We start from the raw sequence: 16212 nt of genomic DNA, 5'->3' as shown, positions 1-16212 counted from the left end.
CAGGATAACCTATTGATATATTATTTTTATGCTTTATTTACACTGTTGTAGAAGATTTAGCTATAAAGGATTAATTCCCACTTGCTGTCCCCTGCTGCTGTGATATAATAAGAATTACATACTTGCTCTTTGTCCCCAGTTCCTGGCACAGAATTCCTGAAGTCCTTGGAATCTCCTGGGCGATAGGGGTAAGAGGAGCATCTTTGTTTTAATAATAATAATAATAATAATAATAATAATAATAATAAAGTCCCTTTCAGCCATACCTGAGTTTATGCTAAGAGATGACTCTTTGAGGACGAGGGGTGGTTGTTGGAAGAGCCAGCCATGCCATTAGAGGGTTAGAACCTTCACCCCCACCTCCTGACCTCTAGGAAGAGCTAGAGAGCAATTAATCACCAATAGCCAATAATTTCATCAATCGTGTTTACATCATGAAGCCTCCATTAAAATTCTAAATGATGGGGTTCAAAGACCTTCCAAGGCAGTGAACACATCCATGTGCTGAGAGGTTGACACATCCCAACCTCACAGGAAGAGAAGCTGCTATGCTCAGGATTCCTCTGGACCTTGTTCTGTGTACCTCTTCATTTGGCTGTTTACCTGCCAATCCTTTATTTATTTTTTTTTCTGCCAATCCTTTATAATAAACCAGCAATACTGAGTAAAATGTTTCCCTATTTTCTGTGAGCCATTGGATATCAAATTACGTAGTCTGAGGAGGAGATTGTGCGAACCTCTGATTGGTAGCCAAGTCAGTCAGAAGTCTGGAGGCCCAGGATTTGTGAGTGGCATCTGAAGTGGTGGCCCCCTTGTAGGCCTGAGCCCTCAACATGGAGGGCCTGAGGCTAAGTTTTGGCAGTCAGTGTTAGAACTGAATTTTCAGGTGCCCAGTTAGTGTCCAGAAAGTTGAAAAATTGGTGGGTGTGGGTAAACATCTCACACGTTTGGTGTCAAATGTGTTGCGAAGTGGGAAATAGTTTTTCTTTTACCCCTTTTATTCCCTCCCTCTGCTTTCTTAACACACACGCACACACACACACACACACACACACACACACACACACAGCCTCACTCCCGTATATTAGATATTAGGTCTTTGCTCTGGTGCTCTGGGATCCACAGCTTCTGGAAGAAATGAAGGTATTAGGAACTGGGAACCAGACTCTGAGGAGCAAGGATTTCAGCTAATTGTCTGAAAGAGGGAGAAAGGAAGGGACTGGGATGGACTATCTAGGAAACTATATTGTCCTGGAGTTGTCTGAACTGTGACACAGGAGCTGTGAAGGCGTGTGTAGAAGGTCCAAATGTTGGCTTGTGGACAGCAGGAAGCGCCACTGAAAGGGACACCCCCCGAGAGTGCCTGAGCCACAGGACAGGAAGCAATAGTGAAATAGCAGCCACAGACTGAGGGCTTCTTGCAGGGCTCTTCCATAATTCTAGGGAGAGCAAGGAACCTTGAAAATGGTGACAGTATATATCAGCCTTGGTGAATGATGGATGTGGACCAGAATCACTTTGATTAGAAAAGTAAGGACAAATTACAGCATCTGAACTGGAAGAATGGCTATCATGACTCACAGGATTCAGCTCATAGTTGGGACTCATGACTCTGATTTACTGCAGTGAAAGGACACAAAACACAATCAGCAAAGGGGAAAAAAGTGCATGGGGCAAATCCAGGTGCAGGATTCCCAGGGTCCCATCCCAGTGGGGCCATAGCATGACCCTCATCCTCCCAACAGTGCATTATGACAACAGTGTGAATGTTGCCAACCAGGAAGGCTCATCAGAGACTCAACATCGAGGGTTTTTCCTGGGGACACCCTCTGCCTGGTGACACCCAAATCCACACTCCCAGAAGGAAAATATAGGTTTGTCATAACCCACCTTGTTTGTACAAATAGTTCAGACAGAGTGAGATGCTTTTATCAGCTAATGGAGGGAGCCCTTCTAAAATCCAGTGTCTCAGGGATCTGTGGGGTCACAAGAAGAATGGGGGTACCTGGGTGTAGCAGTGTTACCAGGCATCAGAGGGGGAAGCCAGCTGCAAACAGTGAGTCTAGGCACCAGCTTTCGGTGTGGTGTTGTCATAAACTGTGCACTGCTACACAATGGTCTCCAGGCTGGGGTCCAGCAAACGGCAGAAGTGGACCAAGCCCCCGTCCCTGCAGCATGGGCCATGGTGCAGGATTCCATAATGTTTGGAGACTCCAAAGGGGTCAACGGCTTGAGATGAACATGCTTGGTCACAGGCAGGGTGAACATAGAGTTTGGAGGGAAACTAGGGAGACAAGAGTGATTGACTGCTTTTCTGTGAGGGCTCACTGAAAAGTGGGGGGTGCAGACTTTCAGCTCCAGGGCTAGAGGCTGGAGTGCCACCATGTTCCTCCTGTCCATCAGTGCTGAAAGCCTTCAGGGAGAAAAACAGTGTCACATGGTGCAACCTGGAGCCACTTATACTGAAGCCGGCCCCCTGACAGGGTGGTTGCAATTCCGCCCCCCAGCAAAGACCCCTGAGAATGAGTGCAAGAGGCCTTTCCCCCAGAAGACCAGAAGGAACAACTGGCTTGCACCAAATTTATGGATCATAGAGGGCAGCAGATCTTCGGCTCATGGGGAAAACGGTATATACCATTTGTTGTGTTTTTATTCTTTAGTCGTCAGGTATTATTTTTTTCAGTTGTTTTCTTATTTTTCAACTTTTTCATTCTTTTTAAACTTTTCTTTAAAATATACATTATATATATATAAATATATTTTATTTTTTGTTGCCTTTCATTGTATTTTATGTCATTTTATTTTTGTATATTTTTAAGTTTTGGTAGATGCGTAAGTTTTTCTTTCTTCCTTATTTTAATTTCTTTTAAAAAGTAGACCAAAATACACCAGGATCTATTTTTTTTTTGTTTTGCTTTGTTTTGTTTCTTTTTTTTCTTTTTCTTTTTCTTTTCTTTTTTTTTTTTTTTTGAGTTTTTTCCCCTGATGTTATTGTTGTTATGGTGTTTTTTCTCTTTCTTCTTTTCTGCACAAAATGATGAGATGGAGAAATTCACCCCAAAAGAAATTTACCCCCAAATTTACCCAAAAACTACTACAGGAGGTAGTACTCACTGCCAGAGATTTAATCAATACAGATATAATGAAGATATCTGAACTAGAATTTAAAACAATTATAAAGATAATAGCAGGGCTTGGAAAAAAGCGTAGAAGACACTGAGAGTCCCTGTCTGTAGAAATTAAAGAACTAAAATGTAGTCAGGCCAAAGTAAAAAAAAATGCCATTAGCAAGGTGCAGTCCCAAAAGGAGGCTATAAAAACGAGAATGAACGAGACAGAAGAGTAAGTCAGTGATATAGAAGACAAAATGATGGAAAATAAGGAAGCTGAATAGTGCTTGGGCGTTGACTATTTCATTACTCCTAGTTAAATACTTACAATGTGAATGCATAGTTTGGATCTAAAGAAGATGTGAAGGAGTACCGATAGAATAATATAACCCCATCATTGATCCTGAAATATAAAATAAATGCTTTGTGACAATCAGGAGATTGGGGGTGTGCGTGTATGTGTGTATGGGTGTCTCTGTGTGTGTAAAACACAGAGACTACTGACTTAATGATAGTAATAAGCCATTGGGTATAACTCTACTAACAATGAATCAAAGGACTTGCAATTTTTGCGGAAAGAGTTCTAGATTAGGCATCCAGATCTGTGAGTGCTAATTTTCTGTCTTAGCTGCTTGGCCTTGGACAAATCACTTTGCTTTTGTGAGTCTGTTTCCTAAATTGTCCTTTATTGAAATCCAAAATAAGGATGTTATTCACTTTATTTCTATTTTTTAGTAGTTATCCTTAAATCTTAAAATTCAGACTTGTTAAATTTGCCTAAAATTAATCAGTATCTCTACTCTTGGGGCTGGTAATATTGATACTCAACCCAAAGGCAAATCTTCAGACTTTCCTGCTAATGCATTGGGAATACCAGATACTCACTTTGACAGATCTATCTACCTCTCTACTGAGAGGAAGTCTGCTGGATGGGAAAGAACACCTGCCTGGAAATAAGAGACAGCTGAGGAGCCATGCTTTTATTCCTCATCTATGTCACTCTTCTTAGTAAGATACTGTTATGGCGGGAACAGCCATCCTGCAATCATGAAGGGACCAGTTGGAGAATGTAGTCAATACACTGAGGACTACAAATGGAAATTTTGTAAGAGTCTAGATCCTCTGAGTCATTCCTAAATTACTGAAAAAAAACCCTGGACCATCTACCTTGGAATTTCTTATAATGATCCCATTATTTAAGCCACTCTTTGGTTGGATATTTGCTTTTTCAAGCCAAAAATATTCTACATTTCTACATGATACAATCCACTTCCTGAAAAATATAAAAACCCTATAAAATAGAAGCAATTCAAGAGTGACTTCAAAATACCTCCATTAAATCTACTAATCTGCTCCTCTGTGTACCTTCACCGTGCTTCCCTTCTGTGACAGTGGACGACTGTCCACGCTCCCGAATAACGTCTCCCCCTCCATTTGTGCAACATCCTTTTATAACTCACATTCTCCACTTACTTTCTCCTCTCCTGAGCCCACTCCATTCAGGCTTTTTTCTTGACCACTCTTCAGAGATGCTTATCAAAGTCACCGATAATTTCCATGTTCCCAAATCCAATAGTTAATTCTCAGTTCACATTTCTTAACCCACTAGGAGCATTTGACACGTCATTACTTTCTTTTTCAAACATGTCTTCCTACATACTAGGGCTCCTCCTCACTCTCCTTTGAGAGTTCCTTTCAACTTCCTGACCTCTGAATGTTGGAGTGCCTCAGGGCTCAGTATTCACAGCTCTTCTAGTCCCCATCTACATTACCCAGGTGATTTGATTTAATTATATTCCATTACTATAGTAGTGAATCCCAAATATTTTGGCTCAGAATGACAGCTCAGTATATCCATCTATCTAGTAGACATCTAGGTTTGGTTGTGTAAAGGGCATTTCAAATTTAACATTGTTTAAAACTATACTCTTTATTTTCCTTAGAGTCATCCTTGATGCCGTTTTTTTTAAGTTAATTAAAAAAAATTTAAAAAAGATTTTATATATTTATTTAATTGAGAGAGAGAGAGCCAGAGAGTACAAGCAAGAGAAGGAGAGGGAGAAGCAGACTCCCTGCTGAGCAGAGAGCCTGATGTGGGGCTCAATCCCAGGACCCTGGGATCATGACCTGAGCTGAAGGCAGAAGCTTAACCGACTGAGCCACCCAGATGCCCCTGTTTTTAAAAATTTTAAAAGATTATTTATTTATTTGAGAGAGAGGGAGAGAGAGCATGAGTAGGGGGAGGGGCAAAAAGAGAGGGGGAAGCAGACTCCCCACTGAGCAGGGAGCCTGACATGGGGCTGGATCCCAGGACCCCAAGATATGACCTGAGCCAAAGGCAGATGCTTAACCAACTGAGCCACCCAGGTGCCCCATGTTTTTTTTTTTTTTTAAAGATTTTATTTATTTATTTTGGCAGGAAGGGGCAAAAGGAAAAGAAGAGAGAAGCAGACTCCCCAAGCAGACTCCCCACCGACCGTGGAGCCTGACCCAGGCCTTGACTCGAGATTCAATCCCACAACCCCAAGATCACTACCTGAGCTGACTCAGGAGTCAGACATTTAACCAAATGAGCCACACAGGCACCCCTGCTTTTTTATTTTTTAAATTTGTATTCTGTGTCAGGTCAACTAGCAAATGCCTCTTGGTTCCACTTCTACTCCTATTATCCTTGTCCAAACCACTATCGACTCTTACCCACATTATTGCAACAGATTCTAAATCAGTTAAAGATTGAATCTATGAGTAAATTGTTCACAAAAGTACTTTTGTTCAGATAGCAGAGGGTAGATAATACCACAAATAAGTAATGGAGCCAGCTGGATGTAAGATCTCTTTCCCAGCATAATCACAAGGAGTTTTGATTGCTTCTCTTTCCTAACACTGTTGTTCTTCCCCACTTTTGTGAATAAGGGCAATAAATGCCAGACCTACACTCTGGTTTTCCTGAACGATTGCTCCTAATTCTTAACACTACTTCCCTAGGAGAGGCATGTGACCTCCCATTTTTCTCTCCACAGATACAGCACTGCAAAGGATGTGCTGAAGATGGTCTTGGTTTGACCTTGATTTCTCCCACTTTTAATAAACCCGAGGGAATCGGAAATTGCAGGGAGCAGCAGGCAGCCATAACCTGACCCTTGCTTGGCCCTTCACAGAGCAAAATACTGTGGCACTCATTAAATATTCAGCAATCTATTCCCAGTCTAAAACAAACAGAGGTGATCTTTTCAGACCATCCAGTGGGTCTGCATTACAACTGAAGAATGACTTTCCTGCTTCATTAAACATTTAGGCTACTTCTTGGCTTGGTGCAGCTGCGTATAATCGTTGACAGCCGATTGAGCCTAGCAGTGTAGACTCTTTTTTTTAATGCAAGGAAACTTCCATTATATTCTTACTGATGATCCTTGGCAAAGATGATAGGAAGGGATATGGAAGCACCGGAAAGACAACTAAATATAGAAAACATCCCAGAAAATTGGCATGCGAATGCAAGTGTTAGAGCTCTCCAATATGGAGGATGTTTAATGATAACATTATACCATTTATTTGTTTTGAAATGCATTCTCTCTTGCTCTGTGGTCTGGAGGAAAGCACAAGAGATTTCAAAGAGCTTGGCTAAAAGCACGAGAGATTTCTCAGAGCTTACCTAAGACCATTCATAAACTTGTGCTAACATTCCTACTAATGATGACCTAAGATACCAAGAATTTAAGCTCTAGAAGTAACTTCAACTTGTTCCTTTGCATTTAGTGTAGTTTGGCCCTCCCTCAATAAAGATTTTTATTATTAGCCGTTTTAAGAGCCCACCTATGATTGTGGTTGTCAACTGCTGCTTTTGTAGCACGTGTTCAAATGTCCCCAAGTAAGTGCTGAGTGTACTGGGAACTCAGAGAGCCTGTGTTCCCACTGAACTGTTAGATGCCAAAAATAGGAACTGCTGTGTATTTGTGAAATGCTTTAAAGTTGTGCTTACAACTTCTTTTTTTTTAATTTATAACTTTGGATTTCTTCTTCTACCCCCTGAAAACCAATGAAAATTTAAAAGATATTAAGTGCGAACTCATTTTAAATAGAAGGTCAAAAACGTTTGGTTTTCCTCATACTTTCTCTCTAGTCCATTGATCTTTTCTTGTTGTTGGTAGCCTCCTCCTCCTGCTGCCGGAGAACCAACTCCAAAAAGTCTTTGTTGCATCGATCCCACACTGCTCCAAGGTTTGCTCAAACCCTACCTTGGAGCAGGGGCTTTTTCTTGATTTTAATGTAGTTTGTCATAGAAGGTATTTCATGGGATAACTCTGCTTTGGCCTAATTCTTCTGCATTCTGCTGGTCCCTGCATATCATTTAGTCATGAAATTTCGAGCTGAATCTGACCTCAGAGATTATCTAATCGAACTTACTAATTTTATAGATGTGACTCTAAGGTCTAGACAGGCAACACACACAGCCTAAGGATTGTTTCAACCCCTTCTCTATTTTCTCAGTCTGTTTTCTCTGCCGTGGGATAAGATTTCCCTATTTGTCCTCAGACCCCTGGCCTTTATGATGCTCTATTTTATTTCCTTAACGTGACCTTTTCCAGGGCATGCCTTTCTGGATTGTAAACTTCTCCATTTTGTTGTATCTCTCCAGCTCCATCATTGTGGGGGAGGGGGGGAGTGGTGGTTGATTCTTGACACCCAGACCTTGTCATCTTCTGCCCTAAACACATATATTAAACCAAGAAGAAACTGTATATAAACAATGCCCCACTTCCTCTGATGGTAGAGTCAAGAAATGTGTTGTTGAGTCTTTGTCTTTATATCATATAGCTGGTGACAAAGTGTCCTATCCATCAGATCTCCATGCTTTGTTTCTAGAAGCCATATATAACTAACACTCAGAAAGCTGATACCAAGAAACTGCTTAAGTTTTATCCTGCTTCCTTCCCTTAAGGTCCACATTTGCCGCTTAGATTTTATTCTTTCTACTGAATTTCTGTGTCACAGATTTCCCCCCTACATTTTATTAAAGTATGTGGCATAAAATAAAATAAAATAAAATATTAAATAATGTAGCAAGAGTATTCACTGGCCCAGCTCCCATGCATACATCTTCAGGAAACTCCCATTTTTCCACTTTCTTTTGTGGTTTTACATTTTGCTTTGTTAACTCTTGCTTCAGATCCTCTAGGTTAAGTAAGATCCAAAATGGCACATCATTTTTTTCATTTACATGGAGACATAAAATGGCCAGAATCAGCATCCCCTTCACTGTACAGAGTCAGCCAACCCTCTCGTACCTGGCCCCTTGACTAACCTTTTTTAGACGTCGGGCTGAGCACCAGTTCCCTCAGCATATTACTCCTGCTGTCAGATTATCGCACTGTAAAGTACATTAGCCACATTCCAGGACCAGAGTTTTACCCTGGTCATCGTGATAGGGCTTTGCCAGCTCCGGGCACATGCTGTGAAGTAAGAGACCCTTAGGTGTTTATTTAAGTGGACCTATTTTAATTTGAGTTCCTAGCAACATTTTCCTAATAAATGTTTGGGTTGCTTCTTCACGTTTTGCTTGATTTCTTTCCCATTATATTTATGAGCTTCCCACCAGTGGTGTCTTTTCTAGTTCTTGACTCCCTTATCTCCTTCTTCAAAGGATTTATTCTGAATTTGCCAAATGTACAGCAATTCCTGGTTCCAGTGTTTAGTAGTGTCTGTGGTTTCTGGTTTTGAATAGTCTCCCTATTTGCCTTCATGGTGAACCCTCGCCAGCTCTCATTTTATCATGCGCTTCCTCCTCTGCTCTGTACACCTCTCTCTGCCTTCCATCTGGATGAAGACCCTGGGGATGAAGAATGTGATCTCAAGATTCCTGGCACAAAAGCAACCATACCCTCCACATACCCACTGTAGGGACTCAGGATGACTGGTGAATCACAGTAAACATGAAGAGAATCATTTGAGAGATGTTGAAGGCCAAATCTCTGAGCTCACATGCCCAGATTCCTGAAATATGATGAATAGATTTCCCAGGAGGCTTCGACCTAGAACTGCAGTACATGTACACAAACACAACAATACCAAAAAAAAAAAAAAAAGAGAGAGAGAGAGAGAGAGAATAACAGAGAGAGAGAGAGAGAGAATAACAGAGAGAGAAGAAAAGAAAAAAGAAAAAACCTTGATGGCACATTCACAAGGGTAAAAATTAATTATGTGTGTGTTTATGTGAGTCCAAATCTCTTGTTCTTACTCATGGTAGCAGTGTTTGGTGGTGTTTGTTTTGGGCAATAATGGGTTTTCTCCCCTTGCAGTGTCTATGGGAATGGTTTCCATGTATGTTTCTGAAAAACCACACTCCCGGGCCACAGACACCAATGGGGAGATGAGATATCTTGTTTCCAGCCCTTTCCTATAACAGAGATCCCAAGAGACTGCTGTATTTCCATATTTATGATTCATTTCAAGGGCTTTCCAGGTTTGGGAAATGGGAGACCACTTGCCTAAGCTCTTCCCACAGAGGTGGGAACTGATGTGAAGGGCCTCGGGCCTGGGAGAGGTGGGTGGGCCAGATGGGCAATTTGGCTGGCCTCCCAAGTGTCTACTCTCAGCCAGCAGCTTAGAACATCACCCAGAACTGCAGCTGAGCCACTGTACTCTGCTGTATGGGTTCTAACAAGCCTACTGTAGAGAAGTGCCAGGCAGTCCGAGGCCCTTGTTGGTGCTCTTGATCATAAGCCAATGGACTTGAACCATGATGGTTGGCTTGAGGTGGTTTTATTAGTGGTCATCAGGAGAACTCGGTGTCATGGGGCCGCTTCTGTACTGGCTGTAAGGCAACGGAGGGCATTTCCCAGCACATGACAAGGGTTACCTCTATGAGGTGACATGTGAGAAGCATCCTTTAGGATCCACCGTTAGGGCTTCTGTTGCATTTTGTTTTCCATTGTCTCACAGCTAATCATGGAGTGGCTCAACTCTCCTCTTGTGCCCTCACTAGGTTGTAAACTCCAGGCAAGCAGGCCCTGACTTCACTCATCCCCACATGCCCCCTGCCTACAGCACTGGCCCCAGGAGGAGTGGAATGTCTGCAAAAGGAACTTCCTAGAAGTGCTGATTGAGTGTGGAGAGTCAGTCTTTCAGGGGTGGTCATGGAGCGTTTGGGTAGCAGAAGACCTTTCTGTAGCTGGGAGAGTTTTGAAAAATCTGTTCTCAAGTTCTTACAGCAGGGGATGCATCATGTTTTGAAAAAGTATTTAAGGGAAGGGAGACTGCGGGTTTTGGTGAGTCGTCTGAGGATAGACGCATGACCAAAAGGCAGGAGTTGATGTGACAAAGCAAACAAGCCTGTCTCGCTTCATCCCCCCTCTCCCCGTTTGCCCCCAAGTTCCCAGTTTAAGCTCATCTCTTTAGGGGAACTTTTTAGTCCTGTTTAATCAGGAGAGGAGAAACGTGGGGCAGACAGAAATTTACAGGGAGAGGTGTGACATTCTGAAAAATGTGTACATTCTTTGAAATAAAGTACAGATTTGCATTTTCTGACCCGAAGTATCTGGGTTGTGTTGAGGGAGGATCCGAAGTGTCACAGCAGGGATGCAAAGAGAAAGATCCAACGTCCGGCCCTTGACATCTAGAGGAGGACTTCTGGGGTATGCAGAAAAGCATTTGTTTTGAAAGTCAAGCTTTGTGGTGAGAGAATTTCTTTAGCACCTGTCAAGAGCTGTCCTGTGGACTAGATCATAATAAAAGGCAGGGATGGAGAGGAGTCAGCATGTGGCAGGGTAGGTGGCATGTGTGAACGAGGAGAGGAAAAGAGGGGACGCAGGCAGTGAAACACGGGTGCCCCAACCACCCCAATTTGGGCCGATGTCCAGAAGCCTCGATAAATTGGTGGAGGCAAAAGCAAAGGGTTGTGTGTCCTGAACTGTCCTGGTCCCTGGGAGGTTGGCAGGTGGATACTGGTCAGTACATCGACCAAGGCTCATCTCAGAAGTTGTCATGACAGCTGGGCCCGAGGCAGCCCCCAGATCTCCACAGCCTGCAGGAAGTTTGCAGGGGGCCAGCGGGCCCGAAGAGGCCCACTGAAGAAATTCAGAGACTTGGGGAGAACCACCTGGAGCCTGAGGTCAGGAGGATGAAGCTGCAGAGTAAGGGCAGGCGGCCAGCCCGCTGGCGAGTGGTGGCAGATGACACAATACTGTTGGGGCCCCTGGGTGGCTCAGTGGTTGAGTGTCTGCCTTTGGCTCAGGGCATGATCCCGGGGTCCTGAGATCGAATCCCCATGGAGCCTGCTTCTCCCTCTGCCTGTGTCTCTGCCTCTCTCTCTCTCTTTGGGTCGCTCATGAATAAATAAATAAAATCTTAAAAAAAAAAAAAAGAATGCTGTCCCCAGGGGGCAGGTGGATGGGCCTGTTGAGCCTCAGCGGTCACCAGTGCAGGGCACAGACCAGATCTTTACTGTGAACAAGGACTGGCCCCTGGAAGGAAGGGGAGAGACCAGCTATAGAAAAGCTGTCCTTAGGGAAGTCGCTCACGCATTGAATCCATGGGGTATGTGTTAGCCCTTTGGGGTAAATAGTAGCTTTATTTTGTGGCTGAAGAAGCTATGGCTCTAGAAATTGAGAGTAATTTACCCAATTTTTCCAAGGGCCAGCAGACTCGTGGCAAAATTCAGCACTCAACACCAGCAGTTCATGCGGGAGCATCACTTTCTCTGCTCCGTTGAAGCTTTTTATATTTTATATTTTCTGGTTTCTACTTATAGATGTCTTGCTTCATTTTGAAAGGTGCCCAGAATTCTTCCAAGATACACACTCCAAGCAGATAAAATGCAATGTGGCTTGGTACTGTGGTAATGACTCAATCAATTGCCTTTTAATAAAAAATGCTGCAGTGACCTCAAATGCAAAACTCCATATAGGATGAGAGCAGCTTTGGGGGAAACCCCTGATGCATTCTCTCAGTTGATTTTATTTATTCATGAGACATGTTAAGGACTCGATCTCAGGACCGTGGGATCATGACCTGAGCTGAAGACGCTCAACCATTGAGCCACCCAGGCGTCCCTCTCGATTTGTTTTATGGCTCACTTATTTGGAGCTTAATGGCTTTACATTTTATACTCCAAACTCAAGAGAAAATAGTCAAACATAGCAGAATGTTGAATGTCCACCCCGGATGCATTTTCCATTTTTCTGTTTTGCCGATGGTCAGAGCCTGTGATAAAGATCTTCTCCATACCTGCGTTTTTCTCAGTAGCTAACCAAAGCAGAAAAACCATTGATTGCCTCATCAGGATTTTGTCATATTTTACATTTCAAGTTTTTCTTGGGAGTTAAAAAAAATACATATATATTTGTCAGCAGACAAAACCAACAAAGGAAGAGGTGGCAAAGGAGTGAGTGCTTGGCCTGAACAGGAAACACTCTTCCTCATAGTGACCTGAGGTCAGGGGAGCTTAGGGCGCCAGGTAGTTAGAGCCTATCCCAGGCCAGTACACTGACCCATGGCCCCCCCCCCATCTCCCCCATCAGCGTTTCCCCAGTAAGTTCAACTGTAAAACATGTAAGACCGCAAGTGGACAGAGGCACATGTCAACAGCAACAAGCAGGTTGAATGCCACTCCTTTAATTCTATTGAGACCAAATGGGTACTTACATCCTATGTTTAATTTGAACTTTAAATGTCATTGGTGCAATATGTATTTTGCTTAAAGACGGGCCAAGGGTTACTGTTGGGAATTATACCAAGGCTTACGTAAGTCAGACGTAGTGGTTCGGGAATGTCTTGATCCCCAGAAAAGTAGAGTAAATTGGACATAGATAAGTCCTCGCTGGGGTTTTTGAAATTGCTGAACGTTTATTTAGATTTGAAAATATTGGGGAGGACTAAGACAACATGTTTAGCCCTAGACTGGCTGTGTTTGTCTTTGGGTGCCCGCATGACACAGAGCATTTCCTGCACTCCATGGCCAGGCACAGTGCCCGGCCTGGGTTTTAAAAGATGGGGAGCAGAGCCTGGCAAATGCTTTTCTTGGATCCTGGCAGTAGTTGGGATCTTTAAAATAGAACAGTAAGACTTCATATCGTGATCCCAAAAGGGTTATTATACCCACACCACTAGGGAGTTAAATTTAATGAGTCTTAGACAATAAAATGATCACTTTTCTTAAGAAAAATTATAACATCCTTCTAATATATGCAAATTCAGCAGAAGTTAGAATATCCCAGGACTTCTCACTTAGCTGATTTTTTTAAGTTAATCTAATTTTAAATAAATTTAGGTACACTTAAAAATTACCGTAGGATTGCAACAGCTTTACAGGAGTTGAGAATTACAGCACCATGAATTAGGAGACTAGAGGAAAAAAAAATTCTCATAGTTCACCATTGGAGCTGACATCCTTTTGGTGTGTTCATCATTGATCCCTCAGCTGACCAACCCGCCCCCCCCTCCGCGGAATCACCTGGGAAGCTTGTTACAGTGCAAATCCCAGGTTCCTTTTCTGAGTCAGAGTCAATGCAGGCAGGATTCCATAAATTTATATTTTTAACAAGCTCCCCAGTTGATTCTGATTTGCAGCTGCGTGATTAGCTTATTAGCTACTCAGGGGATCGTTTTATCACCAGTTCATCCAGAGGGCTCATTCCAGGCATTGCTGCACAGATCACCTCTTCCTAAAGGCAGTAGGAAGCCACTAAAGACTCCAAGTGAGAGGTGACCCAATCTCACTTGCTTTTTAAAGCTTATTCTGGAATTAGTTCATAGGTAGACTATGAGGGGAGCCAGACTTGGATTCACGAGGATTGGTCATGGAACATGGTGAGGCTGAAGCGTAATTAGAAGGTGGTTTTGGGGGGATCCCTGGATGGCTCAGTGGTTGAGTGCCTGCCTTCGGCCCAGGGCCTGATCCTGGAGTCCCGGGATCGAGTCCCACATGCGGCTCCCTGCATGGAGCCTGCTTCTCTCTCTGCCTGTGTCTCTGCCTCTCTTTTGTGTCTCTCATGAATAAATAAATAAAATCTTAAAAAAAAAAAGTGGCTTTGGTAGCACCTAGTGATTACTGGATTCTACAAAGAAATAGCAATACTTCTTCCAGGCTCAGGGAATAATCAAGACGGTAAGGACTCTTCATTAAGATCGAGCACACAATAATTTTATTTGTATACATGTTTTCTTATAATTTGTCTCAAGTACTTTTCCAAAAGGTGGTGTTTAAATGATGTATCTAACTTAGGCAGAATATAACTATCATTAGACTGTAATGAAAACTTCAAGAGGGAAAAGTAACTTTACAGTAGAGAAATCAGGCAGGCTTCACCTTAGCCAAGTGATCCAAATTGATGTCACCAGGAAGAAGTCTTGCGCAAACCGTGTACCCCCTGATGGGACGCAACGAGAAGGGCACAACATCACATCCGGTGTATTCTTACCCAACCTGCATAACCTCATTCTGGTAATGAGAGAACATCGGATAAACTAAAAATGAAGGACATTCTACAAAATAACTGGCCGGTCCTCTTCAAATGTGTCAAGGGCAATGAAAGACCAAAAAAGAGGCCGTCCCAGGCGGAAGACTGAGGAGGCATGACCACCAAATAAAACGTGGGACCTGGGGCAGAGAAAGGACACTTAGTGGGAAAACTGGCAAAATGTGAATGGGGTACGTAGGTTATTTAATAGTATCGTAGCCTGTGGTGGTTTCCAGGTTTTGATAATTACACTATTATCATGGAAGATGTTACAATTAGGGAAACCAGAGCCAAGGGCCTACAGGAAAAAAAAAAGGAGGGGGCCTACAGGAGTTCTCTCTGTACTGTTTTAACAATTTTTCTGTATACCTAAATTACAAAGTTAAATTATGAACATTCATTTTTGCCACAATTAAAAAAGGGATTAGTAAAAGACACCTTCTAATGGTTTACATGCTTCTGTGATGAAATCACTGGTGCTTGAAGCGATGCGTGTGTAAGGTGCAAAATCAATGTGAACTCCTTCTGGTTCCCGTGCAACTAATAATTTTCCTTCTTCACCAATTTGGACTGGTTGAGGCTGCCGAACCTCTGAATTTCCACTATCTTCATCACTTCTCTAGGCCAAAGCTCTTGAGATTGTGGGATTGCTGGGGGGTGGGGGTCGGAGGGCTCCTGCGTGACAGGTGAGGCCGTGTGATTGCACTCTGGGGCTGAACGCCTGAGAGCAAGAGTGAGAGAGGCAAACTGTCTGCAATGTCTGTTCTCTACTTTCCCTTCTGGAATAATCTCTTCCTAGATATACCTCCCCACTCTGATTATTCTCTCCCATGCCAAGTAAATCTGAAACCCACTTCAACCCACTTGTTAATCCCTTGCAGCTTTGCTAGTCCCTTGGAACTAGCAAAAGCAGCTCAGAATTTCAGGTGTTAACAATAAATGAAGCCCCTCCCGAGTTATTTTCCCTCTCAGAAGACTTGCCTTTAACCACCATCTGGGATGAACCAGGGGGGGATTTTATTTATACTCTGAGGCAAGACGAGAGCAGTGGCGAGCTGGGGAGTTCCCGGTGTTTCTGGAGCCGTGCAGGTACGTGCAACCTCGAGGAGCTAGGGTTGCAGGGAACCTTGTACTCTGGGCCTGGCCAGTTGCAGGGCCCACACCTGAATGTCCTGGGAGAAGTGACTCGGAGTTACCTGTGTTAACATCCAACATTTTCCCCAGAATTCAGGGTGGTTGTGTTTTGATGCTGACCTTGTTTTCAGGTTAACCTCAGATTGACTCCCTGGAAGCTCTTGCTTTGATCCCAATGCCATTGCAATTTTGCACCCAGAGAACAGCATTATATCTTCGTTGCCAACTCAAAGTGTAAATCACCTTCTAACCCAGATGCTACCATTAAGGTAGTTTGTTCACAGCTCCTGGGGTGATGTGGCATTAATCCCACAAATGGCCACCAAGACAACTTCTCTAGAGAAAATGGTAGCTTTCTCAGTGGTTTACTCCGTGTTCAGTGGACGCCCCCCCCTTCTCTTTGTGTCTCCTGGGAAGCAGATCCAGGGCATTGTTTGCAGGACATGGTGTCAACCGTCTGGTCTAAAGGAGCAGACTCAGGAGAGGGAGACCTGTGCCCTGAGAGGTGACCTCTG

At 43.3% G+C, this 16212-nt stretch overlaps 1 long non-coding RNA gene across 7 annotated transcripts in view; it reads left to right on the top strand.

Moving 5' to 3' along the window:
- The window catches only part of LOC121496460, a 127793-nt gene that overhangs the window by 80446 nt on the left and 31135 nt on the right, over window positions 1–16212 (top strand). For 2 of the 7 annotated variants that reach the window (XR_005989244.1, XR_005989242.1), the window contains one exon: window positions 140–188. The exons of the other annotated variants lie outside the window; for them this stretch is intronic. This is a non-coding gene — a long non-coding RNA (uncharacterized LOC121496460). The remainder of the gene's footprint in view (window positions 1–139; window positions 189–16212) is intronic. 7 annotated transcript variants of the gene reach the window in all.

Source organism: Vulpes lagopus, chromosome 1 (genome assembly GCF_018345385.1).
Source record: "Vulpes lagopus strain Blue_001 chromosome 1, ASM1834538v1, whole genome shotgun sequence".
In the NCBI taxonomy this organism is placed as follows: domain Eukaryota; kingdom Metazoa; phylum Chordata; class Mammalia; order Carnivora; family Canidae; genus Vulpes; species Vulpes lagopus.
This window is presented reverse-complemented; position numbering and strand designations above follow the sequence as displayed.